A 13580-nucleotide genomic window follows, 5' to 3' on the forward strand; every position below is an offset into this window, starting at 1 on the left:
CTCAGTAATGGAACTCTCTCTCTGTCTCTCTCTTGTTAGCTTGTTGAACAGATCCACAAGCTAACAACGCGTCGTCGCCATGCAATGTTTTTAGCTTGAAGATCTGTTATTTTTGCACACGCATGCATCCAAAGGTCCCTCCCCCTTTTAAGTGCCTGCTCTTGGCACCGCAGTAGCAAACGATGGACAGACAGACACACGGAGGAGTTGATCCCTAAATAATTTGACATCAGTCAATTAGTTAATAAAAAAAACGTAAACATGACCGGACAGAGAAAAGTCCAGGGTACACCCAGCAGCTAACATTTTGGATGTGTAGAACATAGAACATTAGTTAATCTTAAGATCTGTGTTGATCCTCCTGTCGGCAACAGGAATATCATACTGTAAATGATCAGGGGCCTGATACACTGAGGTTACACATTGTAAACTTATAACTATTCTCATTACACGTGAGAGTCGGCTATTTACTTTAATAACGTTCGCTTGTGCTGATCAGTTGTCAAGTGGGTGCGTCCTACTCCTACCGCGCTGCGCTGTACAGTAAGCTTGTCGATCTGTCCATTTTGAGGAGTACGGTGACGTTTTTCTTCTGTCATAGGACGTTTCCCGGTTGCCTTTTATGGTCTGAAATGGGCCGTGGAGCAATGCAAATGATTCTCCACGTGAACGCGCCTCTGACTTTCAGACAAAAAATAGGAACACCTGCGATACAGACACGTAGGCTGTACACTCGCTTTCATGCATCGCACGTCTGATTGTGCTTAAAGAATCTACGCACTGCTTTAGTCACTTAATTTACACATTATTTAAGAGTTATATTGTAGTCTACACAAGAATGATTTCATGATTGAAATTATTATTATTGTCTATATATTCTTTTATAAAGCAGTGGCAGTATATCTACAGGAGATATGATGTTGGGTAACTGGTCCTCTTCATATACCCATGGTTGATTGTTGTCAAACAAATCCTAGTTGTCAAATGACATTGTGGCGCCAATGTGGGCTCAAACAGCAGACGTGGAGGATAGCAAGATGGCACGGAGGGCATGTAAAGAGTTTTTAGGTAAATCAAGCCCTAGAGCAGAATTTCACGGCGGTCACGACGACCATTACCCCTCAGTTTGGCCAGATGGCCCTCGAAAAATGTGAACACAGTGGCCTTGATGCCCCGCCCACACTGTCCCAGTTGATTTCATTGTGTTCTCCTCTGCACTATGTTTCTATCAATAAGGTTTTTAGACAGCAGGTTGTTGCAGTTGCAGTTTGAGTCCTTATTGGACAACATCAAGTGAAATGCCTGTTATAGCATATCCATGAGGCCAATTTGGAAAAAAAAAATCGGGAAGGAGGTTCTTTCTTGTGCTTCTGGGATTGTATGCGTGCAAAGTTTCAGGCCGATCGGTCCAGCGGTACCGGAGATTAGCTGTTCCAAGACAGACGGACAGGCGGACAGATGGACAGGCGGACGGGGAAAAAACATTATCTCTGGCCTTCTGCCATTTGGCCTGGTGGAGATAATGAGAGATGTGTCTCTCAGGATGAGGCCAAATAAGATTTATTGTGCATTCATGCTTAATACTACTCTAAGGACTGCAAGGTGTGTTAGAGCTGTCATGATTTAGGTCACATATTTAAGTTTAAAATGTTAAATATATGAATTAATAATCAAGGGAGGAGAAAAGAAATGTCAGCAGTTGGTTACTGTGTTTTTTGGGTGTTTATTTTTTGAAGGGATAATTTTCTGGAACCTATGCTGACCAGAATGTCAGGGTACAAAGAGTCACTTTGGTCCCTTCGCTTTGTCTCTTCTATGAATGTACACAAAAGGTGTTAAAACCACCCTGTTCAAGTAAAGAACCCGCCTTTCACACGTACATCATTTCAACATGTTTACAGCAAACGGCTAACTTTCCAACCGCAAATGCTTGCAAGTGTTGATGTTACTGGCATGTACATCGTATCATTTGCAGCAGCGCCGACACCAGCCACATGCTCTTCTATGATTCTTATCTACTCTGCAGTGACCGCACGCGCGCACACACACACACACACACACACACACACACACACACACACACACACACACACACACACACACACACACACACACACACACACACACACACACACACACACACACACACACACACACACACTTGCCCACATGTAGCAGCCTTGCCTCTCACTGCATCTTATCACAGTCTCATAATTATATATAGTTTAAGGGTGTTAACTTGCTAAAGATGAGAAGTGCACAGAGCCTCTTTGTGACTAATATCAGTAACATGAAGGTACTTCCTCTTTCCAGCTCGCCTAACACGTTACATTAGAGGCAAATTCACAATTTAACCACTTGAGCCCCAGCATTTGTATTCTGTGGAAAACATTTGCAGAAAAAAGCAGATCTACAAGCTCTATAGGCACGTATGGATTCATGTCTCGCCTTGAGGAGTCCCGGAACAGTATTATTGAGGATATAGTCATTCCTATAGGAAGAGCTGTCTCTGGTACTCATCAAGGCTGCGTAAACACTGGAGAGTCAGCCTCTTATGGTTTTAGGGTTTTTAGCTTCTTTATTTATTGTATGTGTTCTAATTTATGTATGTACTCTAGTCTATGGACCCCCTGAGTGTCTGGAATAAAGTTAGAATTTAATTGAATAGAAAAGTGTGCTCCCTTGGTTGTGCTGCTGAAGGAGCGAGGGATAATAGTGAGGTTGATGGAAGAGAGCAGGGTGTGTCGCTGTGTGTGTGTGTGTGTGTGTGTGTGTGTGTGTGTGTGTGTGTGTGTGTGTGTGTGTGTGTGTGTGTGTGTGTGTGTGTGTGTGTGTGTGTTGATGAGAGCTTACTTTCAGAATATCATTAATAAAATAAACCACTCCCAGATGAATACGTAATGAGTAGAGCTGACATGTGACAACTACAGAGATATAAGACAGTAAGTGTTGTTCAGTGAAGGTCCAGTTCAGACTACAGACTAACTGGAACTCAGCATCATATCAGTGTGTGTGTCCGTGTGTCCTGACAGCTACAGGATATGAATGAAATAACCCTGCTGTTCCTGCTGCTCTGGAGCACAGGTAGGACTGGTTTAATTAATTATGCATTGGTTGACGTGAAAGACACTATAAGACAGACAGCCGAAGAACCATACTTGAAGTTAATTTACATTTTCTGGATGCTTTGACTGTGTGGCTGTACATTTTAGAGGCTGTGTGTTTAGGGGAAAAGTTTTTTTTTTTTAAACATTAGTCTTTGCGGGAGGTTTATTTGTTGAAATGTACAGTTTGGTCATTGTTCAGGTTTGTGTGCCCCTCATCGGCTTCAGTCAGTGCTTGCCAGACTTTGTGAGAGAAATAAGCAACCAGGTCTATGAAAATAAGCCCAAAAAAAGTGACTAGACTACAGTTATTTTAAAATAGACGATCTACAATTACTTGTAGATCTTCTGTTTTAAAACAAAATGGGGGGTCCCTGGTACAAGATATTTTCAGATGTGGGGTCTGCGGACAAATACCTATTAATCGGGGGGTCCTTGCCATGAAAATGTTGTAGAACCACTGGTTTAAACAACATTAGGAACCTAGCCCAAATAAGCAACTACACTTTAGAAACAAGGCAAAAAAATAAAACATGCAACTACTAATATTTACAACCAACTTTACAGAAAAACAAGCCCAAAGTCAGTTCTAATAAGTGGACATGGCAACAATGGTCATAGTCCTGGTATTTAATCCTCGCTCTGAGTAGCTCTATAAAGTAATTAAGCAATTATAAGGATATTTAGAAGAAACATGACGACACCTAATCATTGTGGTGAAGACATTTTAAGTTGTATTGCTCCATGTTTTCAACAGGCACAGATCCAGCATCAGCAGTCTACATACATTCCCCTGAAGAAGTGACTGTCCACAATGAAACCACAGGCAGAGGTGGGGAGACTAACCGACAACTGTACTCAAGGATTTGACGATTGATACGAGTTGATGATTCATATTATTTATACGATTTATCGTTTAAATAAGCTAATCATAACATAATGCCTGAAATGTAAAATTATAAATGCTTGCCTAACGGAAATAAACTAAATGTAAATAGCCACTTGCAAATTCAAATATGGCCTGAAAACCATATATCACCTTAAATAAAACAACAAACAATCTATTTTCACTTCATGTGACACCGTATGACAAAGTATAAGGTTAAAGCTCTGTAATACTATAATGTGTTTACTAATAATAACACATTATAGTGTTTAGTGTATATTCATATAAGGGTTGAATCCTATGTTAAAATTGCCTAGTGGATGGTTAGAGGGTGGGTCAGGCACAAACACTGGTCAGGGGTCTACCATCACAACAGCCACACCAGCTGCCACGTTTGGGTGCCACAGGCACTGAAAAGCGTCCTGAAAATCGAGGTGATTTAAAACAGCTGTAATGAAGTGCTTTACCTTGTGTGTGTGTGTGTGTGTGTGTGTGTGTGTGTGTGTGTGTGTGTGTGTGTGTGTGTGTGTGTGTGTTATTCAGACTGTGGTGTTCCTGCCATCAAACCAGTGGTCCCTGGATGTCCCAGTTATGGATTAGGTATCATCAACGGTGAGGAGGCTGTACCTCACTCCTGGCCCTGGCAGGTCTCCCTGCAGGTACATCACTCTCTCTGTTGTTATCCACACTGTCTTGCTTTTATATCTTACACTGTCTTAAAATCATATATCATTCCATGTATATTTTTGTTACTATGATTTATAATTAAAGAAGAAAAGAAAAACAAAACTGGAGTGTTAGCTCTCTCTCTCTCTGTGTGTGTGTGTGTGTGTGTGTGTGTGTGTGTGTGTGTGTGTGTGTGTGTGTGTGTGTGTGTGTGTGTGTGTGTGTGTGTGCGTGTGCGTGAGTGCAAATAGGTGGATGAACGTTAAGGAGGGAAAGTTTTGCCATTTCATAATAGCTGAATTATTGTTGCTAATGAAACCAATGTGAATTCAGAGCTACTGGGGCTTTCATCATTTCTGTGGTGGATCACTGATCAACATGGACTGGGTTGTGACTGCTGCCCACTGCAAGGTCAGGTACAGTAGCACGCACGCACGCACGCACGCACGCACGCACGCACGCACGCACGCACACACGCACACACGCACACACACACACACACACACACACACACACACACACACACACACACACACACACACACACACACACACACACACACACACACAGACTTTCGCTGTAGTGCCTATAGGGACTTATAAAAGGCTCACCAAATCTCTTTGAGTTAAGCACCCCACCATTTCATTGTTTATTGTCATTTCTTATTTTACACTTTCAGTACACGTCGACGTCACCATGTAATCCTGGGCCAGCACAATCTAAAACATACATACGACATCCAGAAGATTAGAATTGGAAAGGTAGGCAGTTTGTTTTATATGCCATGATACACTGTTATACGGACACAACATTATGTTGTTATGTTAATTTGTTATCAGTCATCTACATTACCTGCTCGCCATGTTGCATGTTTTCATACCTTTTTATGTTTGTGGCTACAGATCGTAAAACATGGTTGAAGCCAGACATTCAATCACAAGCAGCAACAACTAGCTTTTTGCACATCTCTCCTAAGATAAATGTACAATTTCCCTGTTAGGTCTTCAATCACCCCAACTACAACAACAAAACTCATGACTATGACATCGCACTGATCAAGCTGCAAAGCCCTGCCCAGATGAACAACCATGTGTCCCCTGTGTGTGTGGCTGAGACTGGTGACAACATCAAGGCTGGCATGAAGTGTGTGGCCACTGGCTGGGGCCGGACCCGCTACGACCGTAAGTGAACGACAGGAAACACTTTTCATCCCTCAACCACAGATTGGACCATTTTACCAGTACAGTGATCAGTGGTGGAAAAAATACTCAAATGTTTGACTTAAGTAAAATGATCAATACTACAATGTAGAAATACTCTGTAACAAGTAAAACTTGCATGTGGTTGGACATACAGTCAGTGGAAAAAGCATTCACATTTTTTACTTTATAAAAGTACTGTATCAACACTGCAATGTAGAAAATCTAGAAATACTCTGTTACAAGTAAAAGTCCGGAATTAAAAATGTACTTGAGTAAAAGTACCAAAATATTGCTATGTAAATTAAGTACCAAAACTAGAAAGTAGGCTACTCATTATGCAGAATGTCCCATTTCACAAGTTGTCAAATGTATGACACCTTTTGAAAATAGCAGATCTACAAGATCTGTGAGCTTGTAGATCGGCTATTTTCGAATGGACTAAATGTATATAGGGGTGAAGTGGCTAATGTAAGTTTTATAATAATAATCGAAATCTACAAATTAAGAAGTAATAACTGAAGTTGTCAAATAAAAAAGGTAGGCACACTGCGCACATAGCCTTCACATAATGTACATAGACCTACTGTAGTGTGCACATAACACTATAACTAGCAAGCTTAACATTAGCCTAGTACTGTAGTAGTTCAGGTGACACCTTGTCAAAACAATAACTATACAGAAAAAAGCAACACATCACATACAGTGGAAACACGATCGCATCGTCCGTCACCAGCGTCATGGCTGAACTTCAACCTGGTTTTTGCACTTTCTCCATTACAACCCGTACATCTACATAAACGTTCAGGTTTCAAATATAAAGTGCTTACCCCATGGCCATGGATGTTACAATTATATACGGGCCATCAGAAGTACCCGTGTCTTCCGTATTGTTCAATGAAAAGCATTATAATTCGATCAGTGGCCTCTTTTTTTGAATTTTCTCCACCCTTTCAACTAAGCGACCGTAGCGGTTTGGAGGTGTATTGCACTCTGATACATTGTAACTGTATGAGGAAATGGCCGTCGATCGGATTAAAATGCTTTTTATTGAACAACACAGAATAAACGGATACTGTTGAGGAACCGTACATAATTATAACGTCCGTGGCCATGAGGTAAGTACTTTATTTTAAACCTGAACGTTTATGATGTAGGACCGTAAATGACATATCTATGACATATGTGTGCCCGTTGCCTGCGGGGCTAAGCCCCCGACCTAGTAGAGACCTAGCGACGCGTCTGCTAATTTGATATTCATGACATGCTATATCTATGACATATCTATGACATACTAATCTATAACATACTATATATCAATGACAAATCTATGACATACTATATCTATGACTTAACACTTATTATGACTCCATATTTGAGCACCGTTTCAATCCAATTCATCTGCAGTTCACTTCCTTAGCTGGCCTGGCTCTGAAAGGGTCTAGCGAGCCGATGACCTCATCAGTGCCCAAATGTGGGCAATCCGAGCCACATTGACCTCCATCCATTGTAAAAATGGATAAATATTTCAAAAGGTGTAGAACATTCTGTGAACATACATTGGTGGATTCTACGTCAGTGGCAGTGTGCGCAAGACATGAATCATGCACTTGGTATCACAACACCTCCAAGGCCTAACAAGGCTCCAAACATCCCAAAACAAACTTGTAAGGCTACTTCTTGGCCTCAATCACAAAACCCATCTAACCCCTGCTCATTTAGCTAGGATTGGATGGCTTAGGGTTGAGGACAGAGTACAGCAACTTGCTATCATAACACTAGAGGCAGCTCCACAAATCATGTTCAACCCAGATTTGGCTCAACAAAGGGAATGAACTCGTTCTCATGCTATTCAGCAAAAATGTGTAATGCCCTACCAAAAGGAGTAAAGGAGTGTAAAACCCTGCTCACTTTCAAAACTGCCCTAAAGATTCACCTTCACGAGGCTGCAATTCAAAAATAGCCCCTGTCCAAGTCCTAACCTACCCCATGTCCTAACCTAACCTACCCCCCCCCCCCCCCCCCCCCTTCTACTTTTGTACATATTTTTCTTTTTTTCCAGAGTGACATATTTTTCACTCTTCATACCAGTAACCTGTAAGCTGATTGTATGACATTCTATAGTAGTTGTGTATATCTGTCTGTCTCTTATATGTCATCATGATTTGTGTGCATGGGGATCTCATCTTAAACAAGCCCAGTGCTTAATGAGTCTCCCAGTTTAGTAGACCTTGTATTGTGAATTTGTACTTCCATGTACTGTTATGTACTGTCATGTACTGTTCTCATGTCTTACTAAATAAAGTACATCAATCAATCAATCAATCAATCAATCAATCAATCCTGTCTATTTTTCCCAGCTCCCAGGAGCCCTGACACCCTCCAGCAGGTTTGTGTGCCCCTCATCGACTTCAGGGACTGCAACAGTCGCTGGTACCCCGGACAGATCACGCCTCAGATGCTCTGTGCCGGAGCTGCTGGAGCTAACGTCTGCAAGGTGAGTGAAGCGCAAATACATACAACACAAAGAGTCTCCTTTGTGTCTCCTAAAGGAATACATTAGCTTTATTATCATCTTCAAATTATTGTCTCAGGAATTTGACAAAAACTAAAACATCTCCATGAATTCAATGCTTCATGGGGTGTGTAAATGGATAGAAAATAAGTATTTTTTTGGGTGAACTATGCCTTTAAAGGGGTGGTGCCATAGTTTTGCACTTTTTCTGTTTTTCATGTGTCTATGAGGTTGATAGAACTTCATTTAGCCCCCTGGTGGTGTTTTTATGGTGTTTTATGTCTTCTCTGACTATTTTGAGTTTCTTCCTGGAGGCTGAAACCTTGAGGGTCAAACGTGCCAATAGAAAAACAGCGCTTTAGTGACATAGTAAAAACATACCCTCCGCCTCATTATCATAACACAACAGGTGTGGGCATGAGGAGGAGGAGGGACTAGGACAGGTGGGTGGTGCTAAGGTGGTGGAGGAGGTGCTAAGGTGAGAACCAGGTATACTTAATGAACTGGAGGCGTGTCCACATAAAAACATCATTTTAACAATTTCAGTACACTTTTTTGAAAAAAATCTTCCTCTTAGTATAACCATAATACCTGATGATAATGTTTTAGGGGGGGGGGGAATCACTGAAAATCACGGCACCCCGTCTTTAAGTTGTCGGCTCTTCACATGAAGTAACAAACACCATCTTTAGAATAAGAGTAACTGTAACGTGTTACGCGTTACCGAACTGGGAAAAACATAACTATTTATGTTACTAGTTATCGCAACAAGTTGTGCCGTTACAGAAACCCAACACTGGTAATAGAAACAAGCTACAGCACAAGCTTGACCTGCTCTTTTCTAAATACTGTAGCAAAGTGTTGTGGTCTAAGTCAGTGGTTTTCAACCTTTTTCATGCCAGGGACCCCTAAATTGATATAAATTTGGCCGCGGACCACCATCTGAAAATGTTTTGTGCCAGGGACCCCCAGAAGCAAAGATTTGAGTTAAAAATGTTCTCTTTGAAAAATTATTATATTCAAAGATATGCACACATTTTCAAGATTTCTCAATAATAGCAGATCTACAAGCTCATAGCGCGGCACTCTGTGCCGCGCTATGAGCTTGTACATCTGCTATTTTTGAATAGCCAAAGCTAAGTGGTTAAAATGTTTCTGAGGCTATGTTAACTAATTTAGCTGGGGACCCCCTGGTAGCCCCCCAAGGACCGCTGGTGGTCCCCGGACCACTGGTTGAAAACCACTGGTCTAAGTGGTTACAAACACAACTGCTTGTTGTTTCAGCATGACTCTGGTGGTCCCCTGGTGTGTAAGAAGGATGGAGCCTGGACCCTGGTTGGTGTGACCTCCTGGGCTCCGAAAGATTGCAATCCCTCCATGCCTGGAGGTTACTCCAACGTACTGAACCTGCGCACCTGGATGGACCAGACCATGGCTGCCAACTAAAGTTAAACAGCTGTTACTCTAGTTGGCAACACAACACAATCAATAATACAGTCTGTGCAAATGCCTGGGAATTTGTCCTAGATATGCAGCTGTTTAAAGTGATAAATAGGGGTTATAGGGTTGAGTACCGAAGACGGTACTTTTAATGTTTTTTTGGGGGGGATTAGGGTTAGCTATTTTCCGAAAAATCTTGTGACACATTTTGAATGTTTCTTGTATGGGGTCCCTGGCACAAGATATTTTCAGATGGGGGTCCGCGGCCAAATATGTATTAATTTGGGGGTCCTTAAATGTCAGAACCACTGTCCGGTACCGTATCGAATTCCAGGTACCGGGTAGCCTGGGTGCCAGCCTGCTTCGCTACGTTCGGCGAATTTTTTTTTCTCTCTGCGCTTCTCAGTCTGGAATGCCTCCTATCTCCAGGAGGCGGGACACAGCAGCCAAGGTTCGAAACCTACCGCGTGGCTTCTGATTGGTCTGTGGTGCGGGGCAGGACAAAAAAAACGGTGTGATCGTTTTGATTCGTCATTCGTTTGAACAACATCCAATCAGCAACGACGTTGCCTAACGTAACATATGTAGTTCCAGTGTAATTCTGCAAGACGAGTCAATCGGGGGCATTCCAGACTGATAAGCGCAGAGAGAAAAAAAAAAACGCCGAACGTAGCGAAGCAGGCTGGCACCCAGGCTAGGTACCGGGTACCGTACGGTATCGGTTCAAATGTGAACGGTACTCATCCCTAATTGCTTATTGCTGAATAAATCTTGGAATTGCAGGTGTGTACCAGTGGTCAATATTTTTTCTTGGAGCTTCTTCTTAGAGAAGCTGTGTAGTTGATTTGCTGTAAATTACTGTATTCATAGAGAGGATCTAAACTACTTCCTGCAGCATTGTGTCAAGAAAGTCCAAAAGTTCCTACAAGATGTCTGGTAAAGACAGGGTGGTAACATATTTCACTGTGAAACAACTATTTACAGGCAATATAAAGTATGTTTCACATCAGCAACAGATCAGGATCACTTCAGTGTTCAGTTTGGGGGGATAAGAGTGTTAAAGGCTAGGTAAATATGCTAAGTAAATATGCTAGGTAAATATGCTAGGTGAATAATATGCTAGTTAAAGGAGTAAGAGTGGTAAAGGCAAGGTAAAGATGGTAGGTAAAGGAATAAGAGCCGGAAGGAAATGATAGTTTACCCCCCCCACCCCCCATCCCGATGAATGTAAACATTATAGTTTTATTTTTGTTTTGAGGGGACACTCGCTCATTAGAAACATAGCTACTACAGCATATGTATAGAGCACCGAAGTCCTGACGTCGCTTTTCAGCAGGTTTTTGTGGCTTTACTTTTTGTGTTGATATCCTCATTAGGGAATCTTAGATCACTTCATATAAGAACTGTGTTCCAAAAATAAACACACCACCCTGGCGATTTTACTCATATGGATCTGAAGCATCGACTGAAGGTGTAAATGTACACATTTACCCAAAGAGTAACACAATATAAACACTAGCAACGAGTCAAACAACCCAAAGACTACATTTCCCATGAACGTGGCTGCTGTAGGGACAGTGATTTGAGACCCGGAAGTAGTAAATGGTGCATTTATATAGCACTTCTATCCGAAGCGCTTTACATTGATTGTGCCATTAACCCATTCACACACACATTCATGCACCGATGGCGGAGGAAACCATGCAAGGCACCAACCTGCTCATCAGGAGCAATTAGGGGTTCAGCGTCTTGCTCAAAGACACTTCGACACTAACTCTAGGGGAGCGCCCCAGCCCGGGATCGAACTGGGAACCTTGCTGGTTTTCCAGTTCACTCTACCCGGCCACTCTCCCCCTGAACCACTGCCGCCCCTGTGGAACTGTGGAATGCCCTCCCGGACCATCTCAGAGCACCACAGTCCATTGACGTTTTTAAAAGGGGCCTAAAAACCTTCCTTTTTAACAAGGCATTTGCCTAGATAGAGATGTAGTTGTTTTATCTTTTTAAACTTCTACTGTGTTTTGCTGACTTGATTTGAAGTTTATTCATTACACTGTTTTATTATTATTGCTGTTTCATTCTTTCTTTTTTGTTTTTAACCTGTAGCACTTTGAGATTTGTTTCAAATATAAAGTGCATTACAAATAAAATGTATTATTATTATTATTATTATTAGTTCTTAAGACTTTTAAGGCAGAATTAATTCCATTTTCGCCAGAAACAGGCTGTATCAAATATGAATGAGTATCATAAACGATGCAGAGCCACCCCTCTGACAAAAACACCTGGCTGGTGTGTTTATGTTTGGAACACAGTTCTTACAGTATATGACGTGATCTAAGATTCCCAAATGGGGATTTCAACACAAAAAATAAAGCCACAAACCTGTGAAACAGCGCCCTCTAGTGGTAGTGACATCAGACTTCAGTACTCTTCCAATGACCCAACCTGGAAAATGTGATTTCACGTGCATGCACACTTTTTACGTGTCTTTGTACTGTATAAGTGTTCCATGTATGAGCAGGTCTCCATCCTAGATCTAAGAGGTAAACACACAAACATCATGTATCTTAGGCTAAATGATACAGACACACCTGGTAACACTTACTTTAGCTAAAAACACCACCAGGGGGCTTAATGAAGTTCTATCAACCTCATAGACACATGAAAAAAAGAAAAAGTGCAAAACCATGGCACCACCTCTTTAAGCTTGGCGTTAAAGCTCCGCTCTTGGGAGAATATTCACTGAATTTTGTCTAAGCAGCCTACTAAGCATATATTCAGGGAATGCTTAAGCAAATCCCCCATAGGGATACAATGTCAACAATAAGCAGTACATTGACATATTAGTTAGAATTAGCAGATATACATGATAAACACAAGTATTTGAGCCTATACCAGACTCTAAGCAAAGCAGATATACATGATAATCACAAGTATTTGAGCCTATGCCAGACTGGTAAAGAAAGAGAACTTGGAAAGACACTTGCGTCAAAACCACACGTCGTTTGACCAGACATTTCCAGCAGACAGAGAACTGAGAAAAATAAATAAACTAAGGAACTGAAATTTCAACCAATTTCAACCATCTCTTTGCATTATCTGAATTAGGGGTCGGTAATAAGATGAGAAGGCAGTGGCTAAATAGATCTCATGTCCACAATGAAACACAGAGGGGGCCCTTCTGTTCTAACCTTCTTGAATTATTGTTCTAACCTTCTTGAATTATATAAAACTAGACCATACCCGGTGAAGGGCGCAGGCGAAAGTAGTTGCAAAGTTGGGGTTAATGCACGTCCTGTCGCGCGGTTTCTCCCCCGCGCGCGGCCCGTCGCCATCACAAGCTGGCATGGTGATGACCCCTGCATAAACCACCAGCTGATACAGGAACCACATGACACAAACTGAACCTGACAGGAAGCTTGATGAGGAAGAGGCAGAGAAAGAAGTATAAAGAAATATGTACATGGGAATATAGCCTTACTGTTATTTACTGTACATTATGTACATCATTGTTTATTGTCACATACAATACAGCTGGCAGCAGCATTATAGACGGGTTTCCGCGCGACGTCATCACAGAGTAGAATCTGCACATGCCCAGGTAGAACGAACCGGAAGCGCCCTTCACTCTGTTGTTGTGTTCGGGATTTACAAAATAATCTAGGACAGTCGCTCTCAAAGTGGGGTCCAGGGACCCTCAGGGTTCCTTGAGGGGGCTCCAAATGGACCCTTACAGGTCTGTAACTCAGAGAGTGTACAAATGGAAC

Source organism: Gymnoscopelus microlampas (assembly GCF_963454915.1).
Source record: "Gymnoscopelus microlampas genome assembly, chromosome: 5".
In the NCBI taxonomy this organism is placed as follows: Eukaryota; Metazoa; Chordata; class Actinopteri; order Myctophiformes; family Myctophidae; genus Gymnoscopelus; species Gymnoscopelus microlampas.